Source organism: Sminthopsis crassicaudata, chromosome 1, assembly GCF_048593235.1.
Source record: "Sminthopsis crassicaudata isolate SCR6 chromosome 1, ASM4859323v1, whole genome shotgun sequence".
In the NCBI taxonomy this organism is placed as follows: domain Eukaryota; kingdom Metazoa; phylum Chordata; class Mammalia; order Dasyuromorphia; family Dasyuridae; genus Sminthopsis; species Sminthopsis crassicaudata.
In genome coordinates, this window is record NC_133617.1 from 591,431,572 (window position 1) to 591,455,706 (window position 24,135).

Genomic DNA, 24,135 nt, shown 5'->3' on the forward strand with positions numbered 1-24,135 from the left:
TAAAAATCAGCCAATTCCTTAAAAGTTACCCTGAACATACAAAGGAGCATAATGTGATAAGTATTTGAGTATTACAGTTCATGTAGAAATGTTGCTTGGACTGGTTAGCAGAGTCTTGGACAGATGCATAGGAAATTACTATCAAATTCACATATTTATGTGCTTTGGACATTTGTAATCAATTCTCAATTATTTGAAATAATTGAAGAAATCATAAAAAAAATTCTCGGTGTTTGAGAAGTCAAATACTATTATAAATGGAATAATTCAAGTATGAACTATTATTAAATTCTGCTGCAACCTTTAGATCAGTAATTCTTTATCACGTTAAAGGTACTGACAAAAGGGAACAGCTCGGTGACCAAGGCTGCCTATTATTCTTAAAATCAATTTAAGGGCATCAGGAAATAAATTGATGGCTAATGCTATTTCTCTTGGAGGTTAGAAACTGGACTAGGTTTGGTGAAAGGTGGGGTATCTTATTCCATGGAGTTGAAACTATGAAGAATAACAGATGCAAAGTAGAATTATTCCAGTTATTAAATTTCAGTTACAGCTTTGTTGTTGTTTTTCACTTGTTTCAGTTGCAACTGACTCTTCATGATCTCATATGAGGTTTTCTTGGCAAAGATACTGGTGGCTGTTGTTACCACTAGGTCACACTATTAATAAGTGTCTAAGGCCAGATTTGAATTAGAAGGATGAGTCTGACTTTAGGCCCAGCACTGGCTACCACTGCACCACCTCACTACCCTCAGTGACAATTACTGAAGCAATTTTTTTTTGGTTGTCTTCCAATTTTTAGCTTGTGTTTCTATTTTGTCTATTTGTATGGACTTGTGGTTGGCTCTTTTTTATACTATCTCTTGTGAATTAATGATCTTTTCTTCTGATAAGTTTTTCTTTGTGGTACTTAATATCTAGCTGGACAGATATAAGTGGATAATTTTCTTTCTTTCTCTTTCAATTTAATGCCTTCTTGATCAGATTTATAAGACTAAACAAATCTCTTATTAATTAGGTGAGTTTGATATTTAGCCTAGAGAGCTCATTGTTTTCACATTCTGAGCTACTGGACAGAAATCCAAATTTAATTTTAAGGTATCTTTTCTTACCTAGTTGTTCATTTTCTAAATCTGCTTTTCTCACATGTCAACAGTAGTGTCAGTACCATTTTCATCTTCATTTTCTTGCTCAGTACTTTACAAATACTAGTAATGTTCTTAATATCATTTACACTTAAATTAATCCACAAGAGCAAGATAGTCTGACAAGTCTTAGGAGGTAGGTGTATGTCTCAGATCTTTCTTTTGTTTATGTCAAGTTTATAGCCACCTCAGTACCTCCTAGCAGAGTTACCAGGCACCATTATTTTTGTCATCTTCTTTAAATCATTATTAATATGATTCCTCTTAATTGATGGCCCCAAAGGATTCACAGCCTCCTTCCCTAGAGAAAAAAAACAAAAACAAAAACAAACCTCCCCAACTTCTCCTGACTGTTTCCATCTAACTCCTTTAAGGAAGATATTCAGTTATCATTCTGCTGATGACCAGCATTTTCTTTTCCTTTTTGATCTGATTTTTCTTATACAGCATGATAAATATGGAAATATTATAGAAGTGCACATGTTTAATATATATTGGATTGATTGCTATCTAGGGGAAGGAGTGGGAGAAAGGAGGGAGAAAAATCTGGAACACAAGATTTTTCAAGGGTAAATGTTGAAAACTATCTTTGCATGTATTTTGAAAATAAAGAAAAAGAATGATGAACAGGCTGATTTCAGAAAAATTTGAAGAGATCTACATAAATTGATTCTGAGTGAAGTGAGCAGAACTAAGAGATCACTATACACAGTAATAACAAGATTATGTGATGATCAATTGTGATGGACTTGACTCTGTTCAACAATGAGATGATTCAAGACAGTTCTAATAGACTTGGTATAGAAAATGCCATCTGCATTCAGAGAGAATTGTGGAGACTGAACATGCATCAAAGCATAGTATTTTCACTTTTTGTTGTTGTTTATCTTTTTTTTTTCTTTTTTTTTCTTTTGATCTGACTTTTCTTGCACAGCATGGCAAATATGGAAATATGTTTTTAAAAATTGCACATGTTTAACTTATATTGAATTGTTTGCAGTCTTTGGAGAAAGGGGAAGGGAGGGAGAAAATTTGGAACATAAGGTTTTGCAAGGGTGAATGTTGAAAACTATTTTTGCATGTATTTGGTAAAATAAAATACTATTAAAATTTTTTTAAAAAATTATTGAAGATTCCCAACCCCTCCACAAAGGAAGATATTCCATTACTCAGCATCAAATGCTGATAACACAGGGTAGGATTCTTCTTTGCCTCTTTAGATTCCGGAAACCTCTACCTCCCTGTCCCCAAACCATATCATTTATTATTTTCTTTGTTATCCTGGAGAGAACAGAGGTATTCTAGATCTTCATTTCTCTTCTTAGAGAGTCAAGTCTTTGCAAAATTTTTCTTGTCTTCCATGCTGGATCCTGGTCCTTAAGAATCAGTCCCCTGTCATTCTTTTTGGTATAGCTTGTGGCTAGCTTTCCTGTGGAACTGCCAAGCTAAACTGGCTATTCCTTGAGCTGGGGGACTCCAATCCTGGGTGTTCCCAAGCTAAAGTTTAATTTATTTCTTTTGGGCTTCCTGCCTTTTTTGAGGATGCTCACTCACTAGACTGCCTTTGATTAGCAATAAACAGATTCCTGCCAAGCCCTAATGCAAACAGAAGTTGTCCTTACATGTCCTCTGTGCCAGGGTCTCAAGCAGAAACAAGATTACCAGCAAGGTTTTTATCTAAGTGACTATCATAACTGCTTCCTCCTTTTCTTTTCTCTATTTCCATGTGTTTCCCTGGTTGTAACTCTTTTCCAAATGTTTGAGAAGTACAATGACATATAATCTGACAAACAACGGTTTTAACTACTAAGTCTCCATTATAACAAAACATTTTAAACTGCCATTTACACATAAGGATCATTATATTGACCAGACATTATTTTTCCAAAGGGAGTCTAATCTTCCTTTAGATGAATGTTTTGTTGGAAAGAGAAATAAAGTCTAAAAGTTTATTTGAATTCTTTTAAAATTTTTTTATTTTGTTAAATATTTCCTAATTACACACAAAATTTGCTAAACAATAATTAAGGAATTTTTTGAGTTCCAAATTATTTTCCTCATGCTCCTCTCTTCTATTGAGAAAGTTAAAAATTTGATATTATTGATGTGAAGTCATGAAAAACATATTCATATTACCCATGTTGCAAAAGAAAACACAGACAAAAAAATAAAACAAGAAAAATAAAGTTAAAAAAAGTATGACTCAATATTTATTCAAAGTTCATCAGATCTCTCTTTGGTGGTGGGTAGCACTGTTCATCATGAGAGCTTTGGAATTATCTTGGATCATTGTCTTAATCAGAATATCTAAGTCTTCCACAGTTGATCATTTTTACAGTATTGATGTTAGGGTGTCAATTTTGTGGTTTTGCTTACTTTACTTTGCATGAACCAGAATTTTCTGAAATTACCTTGCTTATTTCTTTTGATACAATAGTATTTCATCACAATCATATAAACACCAATTGTTCAGCCATTCTTCAATTGATGGGCACTCTCCTTTCCAATTCTTTGCCATGACAAAAAGAACTATTATAAATATTTATGTCCAAATAGGTCCTTTTTTTTTGGATCTCTTACATATACTGTAGTAGTGGTATGTGGTATTGCTGGAACAATGGGTTGTATCTACAATCTTATAACATTTTGAGCATGGTACCAAACTATTCTCTATTTCAGTAGATTAGTTCACAACTCTACTGACAGTAGATTAGTATCCTAATTTTTCCACATCCCCTCACAAATTTGTTGTCATATAAGCCAATTTGTTAGGTGTGTGGTAGATTGTTTTTTTTTTTTTTTTTTTTTTATTATTATTTTTTTTTTTTATTTTAGATTTTTTTTTATTATATATATATATATATATATATATATATATATTATAATATTATCCCTTGTATTCATTTTTCCAAATTACCCCCCCTCCCTCTATTCCCTCCCCCCGACGACAGGCAATACCATACATTTTACATGTGTTACAATATAGTCTAGGTACAATACATGTGTGCGAATATCATTTTCTTGTTGCACAATAAACATTAGAATCCGAAGGTACATGCAACCTGGGCAGACAGATATTAGTGCTAACAATTTTCATTCCCCTCCCAGTGTTTCTTCTCTGGGTGCAGCTACCCCTGTCCATCATTGATTAACTGGAAGTGAGTTGGATCTTCTTTATGTTGAAGATTTCCACTTCCATCAGAATACATCCCCATACAGTATTGTTGTTGAAGTGTACAGTGATCTTCTGGTTCTGCTCATTTCACTCAGCATCAGTTGATTTAAGTCTCTCCAGGCCTCTCTATATTCCTCCTGCTGGTCATTTCTTACCGAGCAATAATATTCCATAACCTTCATATACCACAATTTACCCAACCATTCTCCAACTGATGGACATCCATTCATCTTCCAGTTTCTAGCTACAACAAAAAGAGCTGCCACAAACATTTTGGCACATATATGTCTCTTTCCGCTCTTTAGTATTTCTTTGGGATATAATCCTAGTAGTAGCGCTGCTGGGTCAAATGGTACGCACAGTTTGATAACTTTTTGGGCATAATTCCAGATTGCTCTCCAGAATGGCTGGATTCTTTCACAACTCCACCAGCAATGTATTAGTGTCCCAATTTCCCCACATCCCCTCCAACATTTGTCATTATTTGTTCCTGTCATCTTAGCCAATCTGACAGGTGTGTAGTGGTATCTCAGAGTGGTCTTAATTTGCATTTCTCTGATCAGTAGTGATTTGGAACACTCTTTCATGTGAGTGGATATAGTTTCAATTTCTTCCTCTGAGAATTGTCTGTTCATATCCTTTGACCATTTATCAATTGGAGAATGGTTCGGTTTCTTATAAATTATGGTCAGTTCTCTATATATTTTGGAAATGAGACCTTTGTCAGAACCTTTGTTTTTAAAAATATTTTCCCAATTTGTTACTTCCCTTCTAATCTTGTTTGCATTAGTATTATTTGTACAGAAACTTTTTAGTTTGATGTAATCAAAATCTTCTATTTTGTGATCAATAATGATCTCTAGTTCTCCTCTGGTCATAAATTCCTTCCTCCTCCACAAGTCTGAGAGGTAGATTATCCTCTGTTCCTCTAATCTATTTATTATCTCCCTCTTTATGCCTAAATCATGGACCCATTTTGATCTTATCTTGGTATATGGTGTTAAGTGTGGATCCATATCTAATTTCTGCCATACTAATTTCCAGTTTTCCCAACAGTTTTTTCCGAATAATGAATTTTTATCCCTAATGTTGGAATCTTTGGGTTTGTCAAAGATTAGATTGCTATAGATGTACCCTTTTTTGTCCTTTGTATCTAATCTGTTCCACTGATCTGTGGTAGATTGGTTTTAATACGAAATGTTTAAACATGCATTTCTCTAATCAGTAGTTATTCTTTCTTATGATTATTGACAGCTTTGATTTTTTTTCTAAAATTTGCTTATGTCCTTTGACCATTTTCAACTACAGAATGATTCTTATTTTTATAAATTTAGCTCAGTTCCCAGTATATTTGAGAAATGAGGTCTTTATAGAGAAATTTGATATAACTTTTTTGCCCCAATTTCTTGTTTTTCCTCTAATTTTGGCTGAATTAATTTTATTTGTGCAAAAATCTTTGATTTCATGATATCAAAACTACTGATTTCACTTCCTGTGATCCACTTACTCTCCTGTTTAGTCAAAAATTCTTCCCTTAACCATAGATCTGGTAGGTACATTTTCCCAGATTTCCCTAATTTGCTTATGATATCACCCTTTGTATTTGAATCAGTTGGCTTTTTTGACCTTATTTTGGTATACAGTGTAAGATGTTGGTCTATGGTTTTGGTTTTTTTTTTTTAATCAAAGCAATTTTTATCAAAGGGTATGTTCTTATCTCTAAAGCTTAAATCTTTGGGCTTATGAAATACTAGATTACTATGGTCATTTACTACTATGCATTTTATACCTAATTTATTCTACTATTCCACTCACTGCCTTGTCAGTTAATACCAGATTGTTTTGATAATTACTGCTTTGTAATATATTTTGAAATCTGGAACTGCCAGGCCACCTTGGCATTTTTTTTTTCCAATCAGTTTCCTTGATATTTTTTATATTTTCTCCTTCCAGATGAATTTTGTTGTGTTTACCCTAATTCTTTTTTTGTTTGTTTGTTTGTTTGTTTTGCTGAGGCAATTGGGGTTAAGTGACTTGCCCAGGGTCACACAGCTAGGAAGTATTAAATTCTGAGGCCACATTTGAACCCAGGTCCTCCTGACTTCAGGACTGGTGCTCTATCCACCGCATCCTAATTCTTTAAAGGACAAGTATTCAAGCAAAAAATATCTAGTCACACAACTTTTCCTCTATTATCTCAACATTCTGTGAGACATTACCATCTCTTAAAATTATATTAGATATGATCTACTAGTAATCTAGGTAGCTTTCAGCTAATGTACAAACCATCATGATTATAGCCATTATAACTGATTTGGCTTTTGACAATCAATTCTGAATTGATAAAAGTATGATGATTCCCTTAGAAAAGACTAGAATATAGAATTTTATTTAAACAGACATCACTGTTTTGGTTCTGGAAAAATTATGTGGTATATTCTCAAAGGCAATAAACACTTGTTTTCCATAGAAAAAAAGTGAGTTGAAGCTTACCTCAACTCAAGTTCCAAAAAAGTTTTGGCTTTCAGGGAGGCCAATAGGAAGGGGAAAAAAAATGTAATACTCCCTAGTGAGAATCTGTTATGCACAAAAGTTATCTTGCCTTCTCCACTGACTTCTGCACAGCTAACACCTGTTGATTTGGAGAAGGTCCAGCAGATACCCTGATGTCATGACTGAGCACTTGAAGCAACAGACAATTGTGGAATGGAAAAATTTTCTAAATGTTATTTCCCATTTTAGATTTGTTTTTTTTCTTCTACTTTTAAAATAGCACTTCTATTCAAAATTGCTCAACTGGAACAGAATAAATTTTAATGATTTCCTTTATGTAAGGCCAAGTGAAGTGAGGGAAATATGATGGCATAGAGATAGGAAAATGATAAGACTTACTTCAGGGATTTTATAAAACGGACCTGGTACCTCTCTTATTTTGCAATATGCAGTTCATGAATATAAAGTTGTACTGGAGCTATGAAATTTATATGGAACTGATGAAAATGTCTGGAAGAATTGGTTCATTCTGAGAAACAATGAGTGAACAATTTCTACAGCTGCATTATCAGTATTCATTTATTCCCCAAAGAAGACAAAGTGAAGTATACAGGATGTTAAGATTATGATTCAGGAAAACTAAGTTGAATTTCCAAAACCAATAAAGCATCAACTTACTTCCCATTCTTGGAATGGACATGCCCTACTGTCTGCAAACTTCAATCTTTTCCATCTTGAAAATACACTTTATGGGAAACTACATTTTATAGTTTTTGTTTTTTTTTATAAACAAAATGAGAGAGGGCAGAGTCTATAGAACTTGTATAAAATCTGTGCCTCAGCTCACAATGGTAAGGGGAGTAGAAGCTTCTATTAACACACGAAGATGTAAACAGTTGTCACAATCTTAGCAACTAATATTGGTCCTTTCTTTTAGAAGTAATTAAGGCACAATAAACTTGGATAAAATGATCTATTCAAAGCCACTCTGTTTCTCTGGAAGACAAATGATCAAATTCTCTTTTCTATTAGCTTAAAGCAGAAATCCATTTACCTCTATAGAATTAGAGGGAAAAAAAATGTAATTTGATGACCAACTATATCACTTCTATAAAAAGTGGTGTGATACTGTAAAAAGACCACTGAACTTGGAATTGAATGGTATGAATCTGAAGCTCTATTCTACCACTTTTTACTTTCTATATGATTCAAGTCAATCAACAAACAATCCAATCTGGATATCCCAGAAGCTTTTCAAACTTAACTAGTTTAGAACAACTCATTCTCTTTCCTCCCTGAACCCATCCTTTTAAAAGAAACTTCTCTAATTACTGTTGAGCTCAAAAGCATCCTTTTGGTCATTCAGGTCTGCATCTTTGGTCTCATACTCAATTCCTCACATTCACTACTTTCAAATTTTCAATCAATTGCCACATCTTGCAGTTTCTCTCAATACATCTCCCAGATATGCTCTATTCTCTCTACTCATATGTCCATTGCCCTAGCTCACACCTTCATAACTTTTCATCTGAAGACTGCCATCACCTTCTATTTGTTTTCCCTGTTTAGTATCTCCCCACTTCAACTCATCCACCAAAGAGATTTTCCTGAAGCACAGGTCTGAACATGTCAATAAATCCAAGTTGTTTCCTATTACCTCTAAGAACAAATATAAACTGTTATTTAAAATTCTTACAACCTGATCCTTTTTCCAACCTTTCCAATATTCCTACTCATTATTTACCTTCATTCACTTTATGGTTCAGCCACACTGGTGTAAGTGATGCTTCTTACATATATTGATCCACTTCCTATGTACATGCCTTTTCCCAGGCTATACCCCATTTCTGGAATGACTTTCCTTCTCTCCACCTTCAAGAATTTCTAAGCTCATTCAAGATTCAGTTTAAGGTTATTTCATAGATGCCTTTTCCACTCCTATTAGCTACTACTGTCTTCACCACCAAGATTACCCAGCATTTGGTTAATGTGTTATAGATATCTACTTTTGTACATATTTTCTTTTTTTTTAGATAGAAGGGAAGCACCTTCAGGGCAGGGACTGTTTTCTTTTTCTTTCTTCTTTTTCTTTTTTTTTCCCTTTCCAATTCTTTGCCATGACAAAAAGAACTATTATAAATATTTATGTCCAAATAGGTCCTTTTTTTTTGGATCTCTTGCATATACTGTAGTAGTGGTATGTGGTATTGCTGGAACAATGGGTTGTATCTACAATCTTATAACTTAATTTTTTTTTTGTAATTCTCTTTTATAATTTTTGTGGCTATCAATGCAATATCTGAACTATTAATCTGTTAGAGCTCACTATTGTTACATAATTTGTCCACTTTTTTCTAGTTATACATGACTTTGTTGGAAGCTATGTATTGGGAAAACTTGCTAGAAGAAGGAATCAGAGATATCTTATCAGAGATAAGATACCTCTCAGGAGATTCCTGAAGTACTCCAAGTGTGACAAGTAGAACTGAGCTAAAATGTCACTAGTCTAATGACACTTCCTGGACATTAGCCATCATCAGTAAGATGAAACAGCCTGCCTGACTATCCATCATGTGTTTTTGGGTCCTTTGGTCACCTGAAATTTTCAGTCTTCTTGTATGTTTCCTTTCTACAGCTTCTTATATAGTAAAGATAGTGCCCTAAAAGACTTAACTTTATCAGCTCTTGAATGCTTGATCTGCAGTCTGAGCTGTCCTGATTGGTGAATACCTCTTGATCCACTTGCTTTTTTCAGTATTATTATGAGGCTGATCTTTTCTGAATGGTGATGGATTTCATTGAGTGTTTATTATAGGACTTAATTTCTTAATTGATTATTAGGGGACAGTTGTGTATGATGTTTGCTTTTTGACTCCACTTATCAAGGGATCTTTTATGATTTTAACATTTTAAAATACCTTGTTGAAGGTGAGTTCTTATGAAATATACTTTGTTCTACAAGTCAAATTAAAAAAATAAAAAAAACAAATGTCAAACAACAATATAATTGAAATCTCTTAGTCAACTATACATCTATTATAAAGAACTCATTTGTTGTAGAGAATTATACATGAAAGCCTACCTGTTCCTTTCTCATATTTTTTATCAAGGGTTAAGATCCTATTAAACCAGATAATTCTAATAATGTGAAAGAAATAGAAGTGAAACAAAATGAGTATTACTACAGTCATTTAATTTCATAAACTTGCAGCGGAACTATCATATTTGGCCTTTCCTGTCTTGGTGCTTAATGTGCTGTAGGGAAAATAGGGTTGGATCTGAGCAGATACTCAGAGGAAAATATGAGTTGAAGGTGACATGATTTTTAAAACATCTGGGGACAGATTTTTAAGATAGGTGAGAGAAATATTCCAAAGGTGTGGTGGGAAATAGTAACTGCAAAGAGATTAGTTAATTATCCATATGATGACTTTCAAAGAATTCTATCTGGAAGGGAGCTCAGGTCATATTTTTCTGACCCCTTATTTTTTTATACATGAACAAACTGAGGCTAATAAACACAAATAACTTTGCCCAAGGTCACAAACAGTTGAGCCAGGTTTCAAACCTAAGTTCTCTGGCAACAAATCTAGTTCCATTTCCTTTGCATTACAGGTTTCTCAGCAACTAGTCTGTTTCCTCTTTTCTAATTTATCTTTCCATATTAATCTTCTTTAAGTAGGTGTCTGATGTTACTGCCCTAGGTGACACAGGAGACAGACAGCCCGGGAGTCAGGAAGACCTGAGTCTTTGTGGACTATAGGCCTTGGGCAAGTCTCTTAAAAAAACCAACAACAACAACAACAAACTTGTTTTATCATTTTTCCTAATTGCAAAATCAAGATCAACAGCACGTTCCTCTCAGAGGAGTTGTGAAGATCAAATAAGATTGGTAAAGTGCTTAGCAGGGTTCCTGGAACATAGTAAGCATTAATATAAATGTTCATGCCCTTTCCTTGCCTTATTAAAAAAAACCCTGGGTGGCTCTCCACTGCTAATGGGATCAAGTTCAAACTGCTCAGTCTGTACAGTTCAAGATCCTTTATAACCTGGTCCTTTTCTTTCCTACATCTTCTCATGCTACTCTCCTGTAAGAAGTCTCAACTACATTTACTGAAGCTACATGCCTCAATATTTACTGCAACGAGGCTTCTTATGATTTAAAAAATTTGCTCATTCTATTTCATATGGTTCCTTCCTTCCTCATTAATCTGCTATTCATTTATACCTTACTCTTCCATGAAGGATTTAACTTTTGCCTCCTCAAAATATTAACCCTTCAAAGGTCTGATTCTACCGTGTTTCCCCGATAATAAGACCTATCCTGAAAATAAGACACCCACATACTCTTTAATATTCCGCTAAAATAAGCCCTCCCCCGAAAATAAGCCCTATCGAACTTACTATGAAAACGGTCATCATGGTGATCCCCTGCGCTATATGCTGCGTAGCGGTACCTTCAGTAAGCAGCGCCGCCCTCCCCTCCCGGGTGAAACGCACGTCGCGCTCCGAGCTGCATCCAATCAGAGCTGCAGCAGTGAGCGCGTCATCCTCTTCTTCCCTGGTGATTTGCTTGCTGGCGCTACTGAGAGCAGCGCCGCGGAGTAGAGCTGAGACAGGACCATCTAAAAACTCGGTAAGTTCAGTAAGCGATGGAGAATAAAATAAGCACTCAGGGGGCATGATGGAGGCTAAAAGGGGCATGATGGAGGCTAAAATGGGCATGATGGAGGATAAAAGGGGCATGATGGAGGCTAAAATGGGCATGATGGAGGATAAAATAAGCCCTCCCCTGAAAATAAGCCCTCTGGTGTTTTTTAGTCCCAAAAAAATAATAAGACAGTGTCTTATTATCGGGGAAACACGGTATACCCTCCTAAAATCTAGACATCCTTTAATTTTTTCTGCCTCATAACAGATTTTATATTAATTATAATATTTATAATAACAATTATTACTAATATTAAGTCAACAAGCACCTATTAAGCACTGGGGATAAAAAAGGAGAAATGAAACATACCTTCAAAGAATTTACATTTTATTGGGGGTGAGGAGGGATTACGTACCTATAGAAATAAATAGGAAACTACAAAAAAAACTTCCAACAAATTTCCCCCTTGCTCTCTTTCCCTCTCCCCAAGGAAAGGCAATGCATGTTCCACTCAAACACAGATATCTCATCTAGGTACATACAATAGGTTTCAGTAAGATCGATATACACTTCATAGATATTATTATTGGTCATCTTGGCCAAAAGCTAACAGTTATACAGGGCCTTAAGGTTTCACAAGTGCTTTACATTTATGATTTTATTTGATTCTCATAACTACTTTGTGATGTATGTCTTACTATAGGCCATTTTACAGATGAAAAAAAAAATGAGGTTTGAGGCATGTTAAGTAATTTGTCCAGAATCAAAAATCTGTAAGTGTCTGAGGTGGGATTCAAATTCAGGTCTTTCTGATTTGAGTCCAAAGTTCTATTATATTGTTCCTTATACTATCAAATATTTTCATTTTTGTGAAATCTCCCCAATGAGTTTCTCTCTTTATAAAAATGATTTATGTATTTTTAAAGGATATCCCTATTGAAAACATGAGAAAATTATCTTGTGGTAATAATGACTTGTGCCATAAGATATCCATTCCCAAAGAAAAGAGACAGTGACACTAGCATTTGGGTGCATGTCAAACAGTGACAAGTCATACGAGGCAAGTCTTAGAACAATTAAAAGGCAAGAAAGTGCCATATTCTAATATAGGTGTGTTAGTGACTTTTCAAATCCAGTCCCATTCTAAAACACCAAATGAGATATATTCCATAAGCATGGGTATATGGATATATGGATATATGGAATATATGCATATAAAGGACCAGGTCAGAGTAACTATAACAATACCAGATCAGGATTGATTGATTCAGAAGATTTGAGAGAGAGCTTTATTTGAGTTGCACTGACCCTTAAACATGCTGAACGAGGTCAGGGCCTCTAGGTTTGCTTTTGCAAAATCTTACATCCTCCTGGTCACCCTGGAATCTCTACAAAGAGCCAAGGGTAAAGGTGTCTTTTCTCTTAAGAGAACATCAGAATCTTACAACTGTAACAGGTCTTTGAGATGATTTAATCCAACCTCTATACTTTATAGAAGAGGAAAATGTATCCTAGAAAAGTAAGAGGACTTGCCTAAGGAGAGGGGAAAGTAGGGACTAGCCTCCAGGTAGTCTGACTCCACTTGATATAGAACTAGTTCATTTCTATTAGCTGCTCTGCTGTCTCTACTCTTATTACAGACATTTGTGTTCTGTGGCCCACCTTGTTACCCATGCTGGGTGGTGGAATTTTTTACTGAGGTGGAAACTGGAATTAAGCTTAAATGTTTGTTTTTGTCACAGTACACTATCACACAATGCAATTCTGTACCACACACAAGTTACTCTAAGTGCTACATATTAAAGGTAAGTGTTTAATGCTCTGCCACTTACAATGGGACAAGGACATGTCCTCTAATGATTATCTTATATTGTGGTCTCACCCCATCTAGAACTCAATATTCTTTTTCCATCTGCATTATTAAGCCTTAGTTCTAGGGGTGATGTGGCACATTCACTTCAATTCCTAGTACTTGTTACTTCTATAAAATTATGTACAATAAGCACAAGATTACTATGATAATTCTAATGAAAGGCTTTCAGATTTTCCAGTGCCAAATCCAAAATATTGGCACCAATGTTATACCCCAGCTAGGTCCTCCAAACCTCTGGCACAGATAAGTTGGTTAAAAGGCAGATATTATTGCCTGGTGAAAAAAAAAAATCAAGGTATAGCAATAAAATTTGACAAACCAGGTCATGAGTATAAAAGTTGTCATAAAATATAGAAAACTTGCGATTACAACGGAAATGGCATATATATTATACTAATTCTAATTACACAGATGAAGCACTGAAAAGAGAGACATGTAAGAAATGACATGATATTAAAAAGAGAAGGAAAATGATAGTCTATTTCTATTTTCTAGGAATTTATAATGGCAAAACAATTGTTCCAAGAGGATATCCTCTTTCCTTAATGAAGTTCCTTGATTAATACCTATGATCCTAACCTCACTTAAAACAAAATTTTAAAATTATCCTTTACTTTGAGCAATTTTTCAAATTCAACTGTTTTTATAATTTTCATGATATACTTCTACTATATGCATTATAGAGTAGAAAGTTCAGGTTGATTTTTGAGAAATAATGCAAATGTAAAAAACTAACTATATACTTTACTATTTTATAATGGGAATTTTTTATTTTTTAAAATTTTCTTTTTATTAATTTTTATTATTTGAGGCTCACGATCATTCCTTCTGCAACTTTTGGTTAACTGAAAGCCTGTGTTCTGTTAACATTAACATTACCAAAACAAAACTTGTCCTATGAAGTAAAAAAATTTACCTAGGGCTTTTAAACATTCCTTAGAGAAGAATCCAAAGGAAGAAATCTCAACTATTCCTGATCCTTTAGTTACATGTAAATTTTCTCTCTCAATCAGCATATTTGTCAACTTTTTAAGTTGTAGTTTAATCTGTAACTTGACTTAGTTTACCTATCAAATGTTTTTAACTAGGATTGTTTATATATGAGGTTACAACTGCTTAACAAAGTTTGATCAACTTTTATGACTTTGAGAGAAGAATGGGATTATGGATCTGTCTTTTCTGTAACTTTACAGCCTATGGAGAATGTACAAGATTACAATACGTAAAAGAATGATTTCTCTGCCACTATGATGTAATTTTGCCTTTAAAAGGTCTTGTAAGAGATTAGAAGGGAAGTAACAAATTGGGAAAACATTTTTACAGGTTCTGATAAAGGCCTTATCTCCAAAATATACAGAGAATTGACTCTAATTTATAAGAAATCAAGCCATTCTCCAATTGATAAATGGTCAAAGGATATGAACAGACAATTTTCAGATGATGAAATTGAAATTATTTCCACTCATATGAAAGAGTGTTCCAAATCACTACTGATCAGAGAAATGCAAATTAAGACAACTCTGAGATATCATTACACACTTGTCAGATTGGCTAAGATGACAGGAACAAATAATGATGAATGTTGGAGGGGATGTGGGAAAACTGGGACACTGATATTGGTGGAATTGGTGGAATTATGAAAGAATCCAACCATTCTGGAGATCTGGAATTATGCCCAAAAAGTTATCAAAATGTGCATACCCTTTGACTTAGCAGTGCTACTACTGGGCTCATATCCCAAAGAGATCTTAAAGAAGGGAAAGGGACCTGTATGTGCCAAAATGTTTGTGGCAGCCCTTTTTGTAGTGGCTAGAAACTGGAAAATGAATGGATGCCCATCAATTGGAGAATGATTGGGTAAATTATGGTATATGAATATTATGGAATATTATTATTCTGTAAGAAATGACCAACAGGAGGAATACAGAGAGGCTTGGAGAGATCTACATGAAGTGATGCTGAGTGAAATGAGCAGAACCAGGAGATTATTATACACTTCAACAACAATACTGTATGAGGATGTATTCTGATGGAAGTGGATATCTTCAACAAAGAGAAGATCTATCTCAGATCCAATTGATCAATGATGGAGAGAATCAGCTACGTGCAGAGAAGGAACACGGGGAAATGAGTGTAAACTGTTTGCATTTTTTATTTTTCTTCCCAGGTTATTTTTACCTTCTGAATCCAGTTCTTCCTGTGCAACAAAAAAATTCGGTTCTGCACACATATATTGTATCTAGGATGTACTATTACACATTTAACATGTATGGGACTGCCTGCCATATAGGAGAGAGAGTGGAGGAAAGGAGGGGAAAATTCGGAATGTTCAGGTTTTTTGGTTTTCTCTAAGTTCTGAATGTATTTATGCTTGGGCACAAATCTAAAACCTCCATTTTTACCTCTGTCATTTCTGCATTATGGTAAATATATTTTAGCAGCACTTACCTAACACATGAACTCAGAGAGGAGTTACTTCCCCCATAATAATTTCAACATGAATTTAAGTTATAAACTTTCAGATTAAATGCAGATTTAAAAATATGTAAAGAAACCTGTAATGAAACAGTACAGGGAAAGGCTTTTCTATCATCTTTCAGTTTTTTTCTTCTTAAATTTTTTTTAAAAAGGGCAATTTGGTACTATCAGCAACTATGTTAATTGTGAAGAAGACAATCACTCTAGGCAGTAGAAAGTTCTGCAGAAACATTTAAAATAAACATTATCACTCAGCATATGTCAATAAAATGAGTGACACTGAAAACACTGTCTAATGAGTAAATGTAAGATTTTTCAAAATTTTGGAGCTGACTGAATGGTCTTCCCTATTTTGTTTCTTCCTATGTTTGATAGCGGATATTTACCAAAAGGATCTGAAATCTTTGAACATGTCCCCAGGGGAGCTAAATGCAATTTGCTTAGGGTTTACAATTGATTACTTACACCTCATATTTTATCATTCACACAATGGGTTCTTATTCTGTCACCATTCAGGTTAGTGAGACATAAAAAAAAAAAAAAAAAAATCAAGTGGATGAATGGAAGGTAAATGCTTTTCACATATCTTTAGAATAATAACCAAAGCAGTGTGGCTTAAAAATAATGAAAACTTTTCTTCAAAGCATTTTTTGGCTGCTAAATTCTATTTTATTTCTTTGTGTTCCTTTATGAGAAACTTAGTATGTTACAAACTGTGGAATGACATTGGATATTCCCTAATATCCACTCTTGGAAATGCCCATTTTGTTGTGTAAGGAGCAGGTGGCTTTTTTTTTAATAGAACTCTCCAATTTGCTGTCAGACACAACCTTAGAGCTTTTTCAGGGCTAACCAAGCTTTATCTGACCAAATATAAACTGGCACATGGACTTCATCCACACAGTCATATGCGTCCCTTGGCTATAGCCTCCTGACATGTGTCTAATCAGTTTTGTAAATTCCAAGCTCAGGGAAGGAATCTCCAGCCATGCTAGTATGTTGATGCTATGGGACTCAAGGAACAGAGTGGCAATGAGGCTTCATACATCTGCTTGACAATCCACTGACAGTCTTTGCCACCAAATACTGGCAATATCTTTTTCAAGAAAGAAAGTATCTTAGAAATTTTTTATTTAAAATTTTCTATCATGTGCTTCTGCTTAGATATCCTAATAACACTTCCTTAAATGCCTTGTTACACAGTGAAATCTGGTAATAATTATCAAGCACCATACACACTGTTTACAATAGAATCATATTTCTTTTTTTTCTTCTTCTCCTCTAGACTCTCTTTTTTCTTGCATAAAAAAGTAGAACGCTGCTGAATAGTACCCAAATGTCTGTTGTACACCATGCCAATAAAGCAGCTCAGCCAAAAATGTGAAGGGAAAAGTTTGCCAAGTAAAAGAAAACATAACAAATTGGTAATGGTTTCTATCTTGACAGAAAATGAAAATGATCCCTCAATGTGTGGCCACTCATGTGGACACATAAAAATGTCTTAGAAGCAATCATTTTACCTCAGATAACAGACCCTGACAGTATAGTACAACACACTGACTGATTTTTCACTTCTCAGAAAAGCAGCAACCATGACCTACCAAATGGTCTAGGAACCATGTAATTTATGCATAACACACACGCACATGCCATGCTCATACTATTTGCTACAAATCATCCTAAGCACACGATTTCTTTTTGTTGCACTGAGATACACTTCACAAGAGAGAGTTTTAAGTCAGAAGAAGTTTCTTAAAGCTGAATTAGTTTAACTTGATCAGACTTCCCAAACTGACTGAGATTACTGAAGGAGGAAGAAAATGATTCCATGCAACACTGATAATCATCACTTCTCTTTATGCATGTAATTTATACTGCAAATGAAAAAGAGCATGCAAATTGTATTAACAACACTAACACTCTTATTGCTTCATGAAAAATTCAATCATCTCCTTAGGAAAAAGTAAATTATGGTCACCATAGAATACATATGGTCCTAGAAATCACTAAATACCATAGCCATTTATGTGTAATCATATTTATTCCAAAAAATGTATTCTACAAAGTAGGATACTTAGGAGATCATAATGGAAGTTAGCAATAGGAGTGAAGCTACTCAAGACTTACTAATGATTCCCTTAAATGATAAGATTTTATTTTTGAAGATCAAAGAAAACTGGCTAACACCAAGGACATCTGAAAGCTGATAGTTTTACATTTAAGACTAATGAAGGTAGAGGCAGCTAGGTGGTGCAGTGGATAAAGCACCAACCCTGAAGTCAGGAGGACCCGAGTTCAAATCTAGCATCAGACAACACTTAACACTTCCTAGCTGTGTGACCCTGAGCAAGTCACTTAACCCCAACTGCCTCAGTGTAGTATTCTCTCTAAAATGTAATATTCTCTGTTGAGGTTTTCTTAGGGTCTCTGGAAGCAGCCTTCTATTCAGTTCAGTCATCACTACAAGTACAGCCAGGTGTTAAAGTCCAAATCCTTTATTATCACTTCCAAAGTCCTATATCTTTCACTTGGGGTTCAGCTAGTTTTCTAGAGGCCTTCCAGAGGATTTCAGTGGAGAAGCGAAGAAGGGAGAATCTGCTACCACGGTGGTGTGAGATAGGATGAATCTGCCTGAATCCAAGGGCTTGGGCTTGTGCTCCAGCCTTCAGACCTCCAGTCTTCTTTCTGCTTGTCTCTCTGAATCTTCCTGGCTGAGGCTGAGGCTGAGGCTGAGGCTTCTAGCTTATATGCACCACACTGAGTACAAACCAATCATTATATCACTAGCAAACTATTATTTGTTGTAGGATTAAATCAATGCTAAACTAGATTTAATCACTGTCTCCTTAATTCCACTTAGTACCTTGTTCCAAGTTCTGACCCATAACATCTCCTTGTAGGATTAAATCAATCATACTGATCCATGCTAAATTAGGTAACTATTGTCTCTATCAATTCCACTGACTTAGAACCTTGTAAGAATCCTTTATTTCAAGTTCAGCATTCTGGCCCATAACATTTCCTGCTTTCTTTTATCACATAGGTGGTCCTAACCTCCCTGACTTCTCAAGGAGGTGAGAACCCCCAAAAAGGAGGTGAACCCGCCTTCCCTGATGTCTCAGGAAGGGAGATTAAAACACCAAAGGAAATGGGAAATCAAATCAGATAACTGGATTTCTGAAGAGAAGAAATAGATGAGGTGATAACAGTGGTTTGACTTGCCCTGCACATGCTACCTCTTGTCCTTCCCTCAGGGTGCCTTGTTAAGTCAGGTAGCATTAATCTCTACCATTTCATTTGTACCAGCATCTCCAAATATATATGAAATTCCAAACATTTGTCAAGTTTGTACTTGTTTGATGATATTCTTATGTTTTAAAAAATGTGGATTCTCCTCAGATTTCCCCACTAGATTGTAAGCTACTCTTTAAGGACAATGGACATTTTTTGGGAATTTTTAAATATCCTTTCCATTCCTTCAGGACTCCTAATTTGCTAGTGCTCAACCAACCATTCTGATTGAACAATTTTATGAAGAATTTGAATCAAGGATAGAATGGTGATAGAGATAGTTTGGCAGAAAGAAGGGATTATTTTATTTCAGGCTGCAGTTATGGCATATGGATGGCTCACAGGCTAAAGAGGTGAAATCATGACTTGGGGAGACTAATTTGGTTAGTTTGGTGAAAAGAAACTGATCCAGGGTGCAAGAGGAGAAAAGGCTAATTAGGGGAGGCTTCCTATGACACATATGAAGCAATTCTGAGGAAAGAGTAGTTTGATAATAAAAAGAAAAATTTTCATTTTTCCACTCTTTGGCCAGCACTGAATAAAATTAAGGACAAAAGTGCTCATATTCCATATTTTGTAATGTGGCTTTAACCGTCAATGAAGTATTCAAAAGACAAACATGCTGATAGAAAGTAGAGATTTTAAGAAAGATTCAGGATTATGGAATTAATAAATAGGCTTTTAAATGCTGAGGAGCTTAAAGAAGATTGCTTTTACTTAACAAAAGAAAAATATACTATTAAAATTTGACCCCTATAATGAGATGTCCAATTATCTATAATTTACCAGTCTATTTTATAAAGGATAAGTATTATAATACTGTAATCTAAGTCAGGTGTCAAATATGAATATATCCACAATGTTTCCGGAGTATAGCCCAACCAGATTAAAATGTAATTGGGAAATATTTGACAAAATAAATAAAAATACAATAGGACATAGTTAATGTTAATATATAATTTTCTAAGGGAATAAGCAGCCTGCAGGAATCCTATATAACAGCCCCCATTTCTATCTGAGTTTGGCACCACTGCTCTAAATGATTGAAGATACGGGATGTGCCCAGGACAAGAGCCCCGGAGCTGATGTCAGAGAGCTAGGATTTTAATCCTGTATTGGTGACTTACTATTCATATGATCTTAGATCATTTTGCCTCACTGGACCTCTGTTTTCTCATCAAAATAAGATTCTCTCCTCTCCCCCACACAAAAAAACCCTCAAGAAAAAAAAAAAAAAAAAAGAAGAAGAATATGCTTTGATCTATATTCAGATACAATCAGTTCTTTGTCTGGGTATGGGTAGTATTTTTCTTCAGAGTAGTTGTGGATTACTATATTGCTGAGAATAGCAAAATTACTCACAGCTGATTATCCCTCAACATTGCTATTACTTTGTACTCAGTACATTTCATTTTGCTTGAATTCATAGAGGCTTACCAGGTTTTTCTGAGAGTATCCTGTTCATCATTTCCCATAGAACAATAACATTTCATCAACATCACATACCACATTTAGGGGCATCCCCTCAATTTCCAAATCTTTGCTCTAAGAAGACAGGTGCTACAAATATTTTTGTACCTAAGTTTTTTTTTTGTTCTTAAAATCTTTTGTTAGGTCAAACATAAGCATGATTTTATGATGTTTTGGCATATAGTTGATATATATATATTTTTTATCACTTATCAATTGGGGAATGCCTCATTTTTAAAAAAAATCATTTGACTTAAGTTTCCTATACATTTGAGAAATGTAGTCTTTATCAGAAAAATCTGCTTCAAAATTTTTTCCTCAATTACTACTGTTAACTTATTTCCCTGTTTATTCTATTCTCTCTTCCCTTTTACTTTTACCCTCCTCAAAAGTCTTTGGCTACTGACTACCCCTTTCCCCTAATATGCCCTTTCTTCTATCATCCTTCCCTCTTCCCCTAACTCATCCCCCCCCCCTTACTTTCCTAAGATAGATGTCTATACCCAAATTGAATGTATATGTTATCTCTTCTTTGAGCCAATTCTGATGAAAGTAAGATTCATTCCCTTTCCCCTCTCTCTCTTCCTTTGTACTATAAAAGCTTTTTCTTGCCTTTTTTTGTGGAAGATAATTTATGTCATTCCACCTTTTCCTTTTCATTCTCCCAGTTCATTCCTCTGTCACTCCTGTCTGTCTGTCTGTCTGTCTCTCTTTCTATATATATATATATATATATACGTATATATGTCCTCCTTCTAACTGCCATAATAATGAGAAAATTCTGAGTTGCAAATATCATCCTCTCATGTAGGAATGTAAATATATAAACTTTATTAAGTCCTTTATAATATTCCTTTCCTAATTATCTCATACTTCTACTGAGTCCTGTATTTGAAAAATCAAATTTCCTATTCAGCTCTGGTCTTTTCATTGTTGAATGCCTAAAAGTCTTCTATTTCATTAATTTAATACTTGGTTTTGCTGGGTAGATGATTCTTGGTTGAAATCCTAGCTCCATTACTCTCCAGAATATTATATCCCAAACCCTTTGACTTTTAAGATAGAAGCACTAAATTTGGTATTGTCCTGACTGTGGCTCTGTTATACCTGAATTGTTCTTTCTGGATGTTTGCAATATTTTTTTCTTGACCTGGGAGTTCCAGAATTTAGCTATAATATTCTTGGGGAGTTTTCATTTTGGGAGGTGATAGGTAGATTCTTTCAATTTCTATTTTACCCTCTGCTTCTAGAATACTAGGACAGTTTTCCTTGATTATTTCTTGAAAGATAATGTCTATGCTTTTTTTTTTTTTTTTTGATCATGGTTTTTAGGTAGACCAATAATTTTAAATTTATTTCTTCTGTATCTGTTTTCGAGATCAGTTGTTTTGCCAATGAGATATTTTATATTTTTTTGCTTTATTTTATTGTTTCTTGATTTCTTATAGTTAATAACTTCCACTTGCTGAATTCTAATTTTCAAAGAATTGTTTTCCTTAGTAAGATTTTGTACCTCCTTTCCCATTTGACCAATTTTGCTTTTTAAGGCATTCTCATTAGCTTTTTGTATTTATTTTTGAACCACTCTAAATTATTTTCTTAATTTTTTTCTCCATCTCTCTTACTTGATTTTCAAAATCCCTTTTCAGCTCTTTCTTAGCCTGAGATTAATCAATTCTTATTTTTCTTGAAGGCTTTGGATATAGGAGCTTTGACTATGTCATCTTCGTTTGAGTAGATGTTTTGATCTTCCTTGTCACCATAGTAACTTTCTATGGTCAGAACCTTTTTTCTGTGTCTGCTCATTTCTCCAGCCTATTATTTGGCTTTTAACTCTTTGTTAAAGTAGGGTTCTGTTTCCAAGGTGGAGGGTGCACTGTTCCTTCAAGCTCAAGAGATCCTTCTGGGAACCATAGGGGCCGCTAGGTGATTCAGTAGATAGAGCATCAGCCTGGAAGTCAGGAGGACCTGAATTCAAATCTGGCCTCAGACACATAACACTTCCTGTCTGTGTGATCCTGGGCAAGTCACTTAATCCCAATAGTCTCAGGGAAAACAAAACAAAACAAACAAACAAACAAAAAAGAACCTGACCATAGACACTCTTCTCTATCCTGAAACTGTGAGGAGTTTCCCTATTCCTTTGTGGTTGTAAGTTCTAGTGTGCTAAAGCAACTGAGTCTTTCCTGCTAGTTAAAGAGAACTCTTGAAAGCTGAGGCCTCTGGAAGCTGCCCCCATACCCACTTCCGGTTTGCTGGTCTCCCAAGGTCTTTTCACCTTAATGATAAATCTTTCCTGCTGATCTTCCAATTGGTATGGAAATTGTCAGTACTGTCACTGATTCAGAGGTCCTAAAGCCTTTCCTGGTGGAGCCTGCACCAACCCTAAATTACCAGGACTGCGGAATGGACTCCCATCCTAGTGCCATAGATCTTTCCTGATGACCTTCTAAGTTGTCTCCAGCTAGAAAATGTTCTGCTGCATCTTTTTGTGTGTTCTGATGCACTAAAATCTGTTTAGAATCATTATTTAAAGGTATTTGGAGTGATTTACTCTTGCCACTTTGATTCCGCCTCCTCATCTTTTTAAAGGAGGCTTTATCAGGTGGTCTCCAAAGATTTCTACTTTTGAATCCCATGAACCTGAGGAAGTTCCAGATGAGAAATTAAAATACTGTTCATAACTTCTGATAATTAATTTGATTTCATGAGTATATCAGCAATTTAACGTATAAAGAAAGTGAAGCTATCCTGCTTAGGGAAGACTACAAGTAGTACAACGGAGAGTGAGGAATACTGTCTTGACAGTTAAAAAACCTGGGTTCTAGTCATGGATCTGCTGTTCAGTCATTGTACCTCATGACTAAACTGATTTCTCTAGGCCTTGTTTCCTTATTCTGTAACATGAGAGTGTATGAGATTTGTGTTTCCTAAACTATATTTCATGGAAACCCGGTGTTCCATGAAAAGTGAATATAGATTCCATGAAAAAAATTCCAATGTTATCAGTATGTTTCCTCCTAAGAGATTAAATTATATATAAAAATGATGAGAGTATGAAAATGACTTCTATTTGTTTCATAATTTCCCTAAATTCTATTTTTTCTAGGGATATTCCATAATCCATTTTTCCCTCCGTAATCACCAGATTTATCTGTTCATTGATACATTTCCAGCTCAAAAGTACTTTGTAGCCAGACTGGTCTGGGAAACATTAGAATAGATGAACCAGTGCTCATCATTTGTTATCTAAAATGGAAAGTTTTCTAGGTGTCAGAAAAAAAGGCAGGATCAGAATTTAATAATTTGCCAATCTAACATGTGAAGCATGAGCAGAGTTGTCCCCTAAGGGGGAAAAAAATGTTCCAAAAGCTGTTTTTACTCAGAGAAGTGTCTTCTGCTCTTCCCCAAGCCAAACTCTACACATTCACTTCATCTTGCTTTACTGACTTCAAGTCTTTACTTACATTATTTCTAATGCCTAGAATTCCTTTCTTTCTCTTTACTTGTGAGTTTCTGTGTATTTCTCTTAAAACCCAATCACCCCAAGTACATA

General features: G+C 34.9%; 1 protein-coding gene across 2 annotated transcripts in view; it reads right to left on the reverse strand.

Annotated features, from left to right (window-relative positions):
• The window catches only part of CWC27 (CWC27 spliceosome associated cyclophilin), a 286,252-nt gene that overhangs the window by 25,677 nt on the left and 236,440 nt on the right, over window positions 1-24,135 (reverse strand). The gene's annotated exons all lie outside the window — the stretch shown is intronic.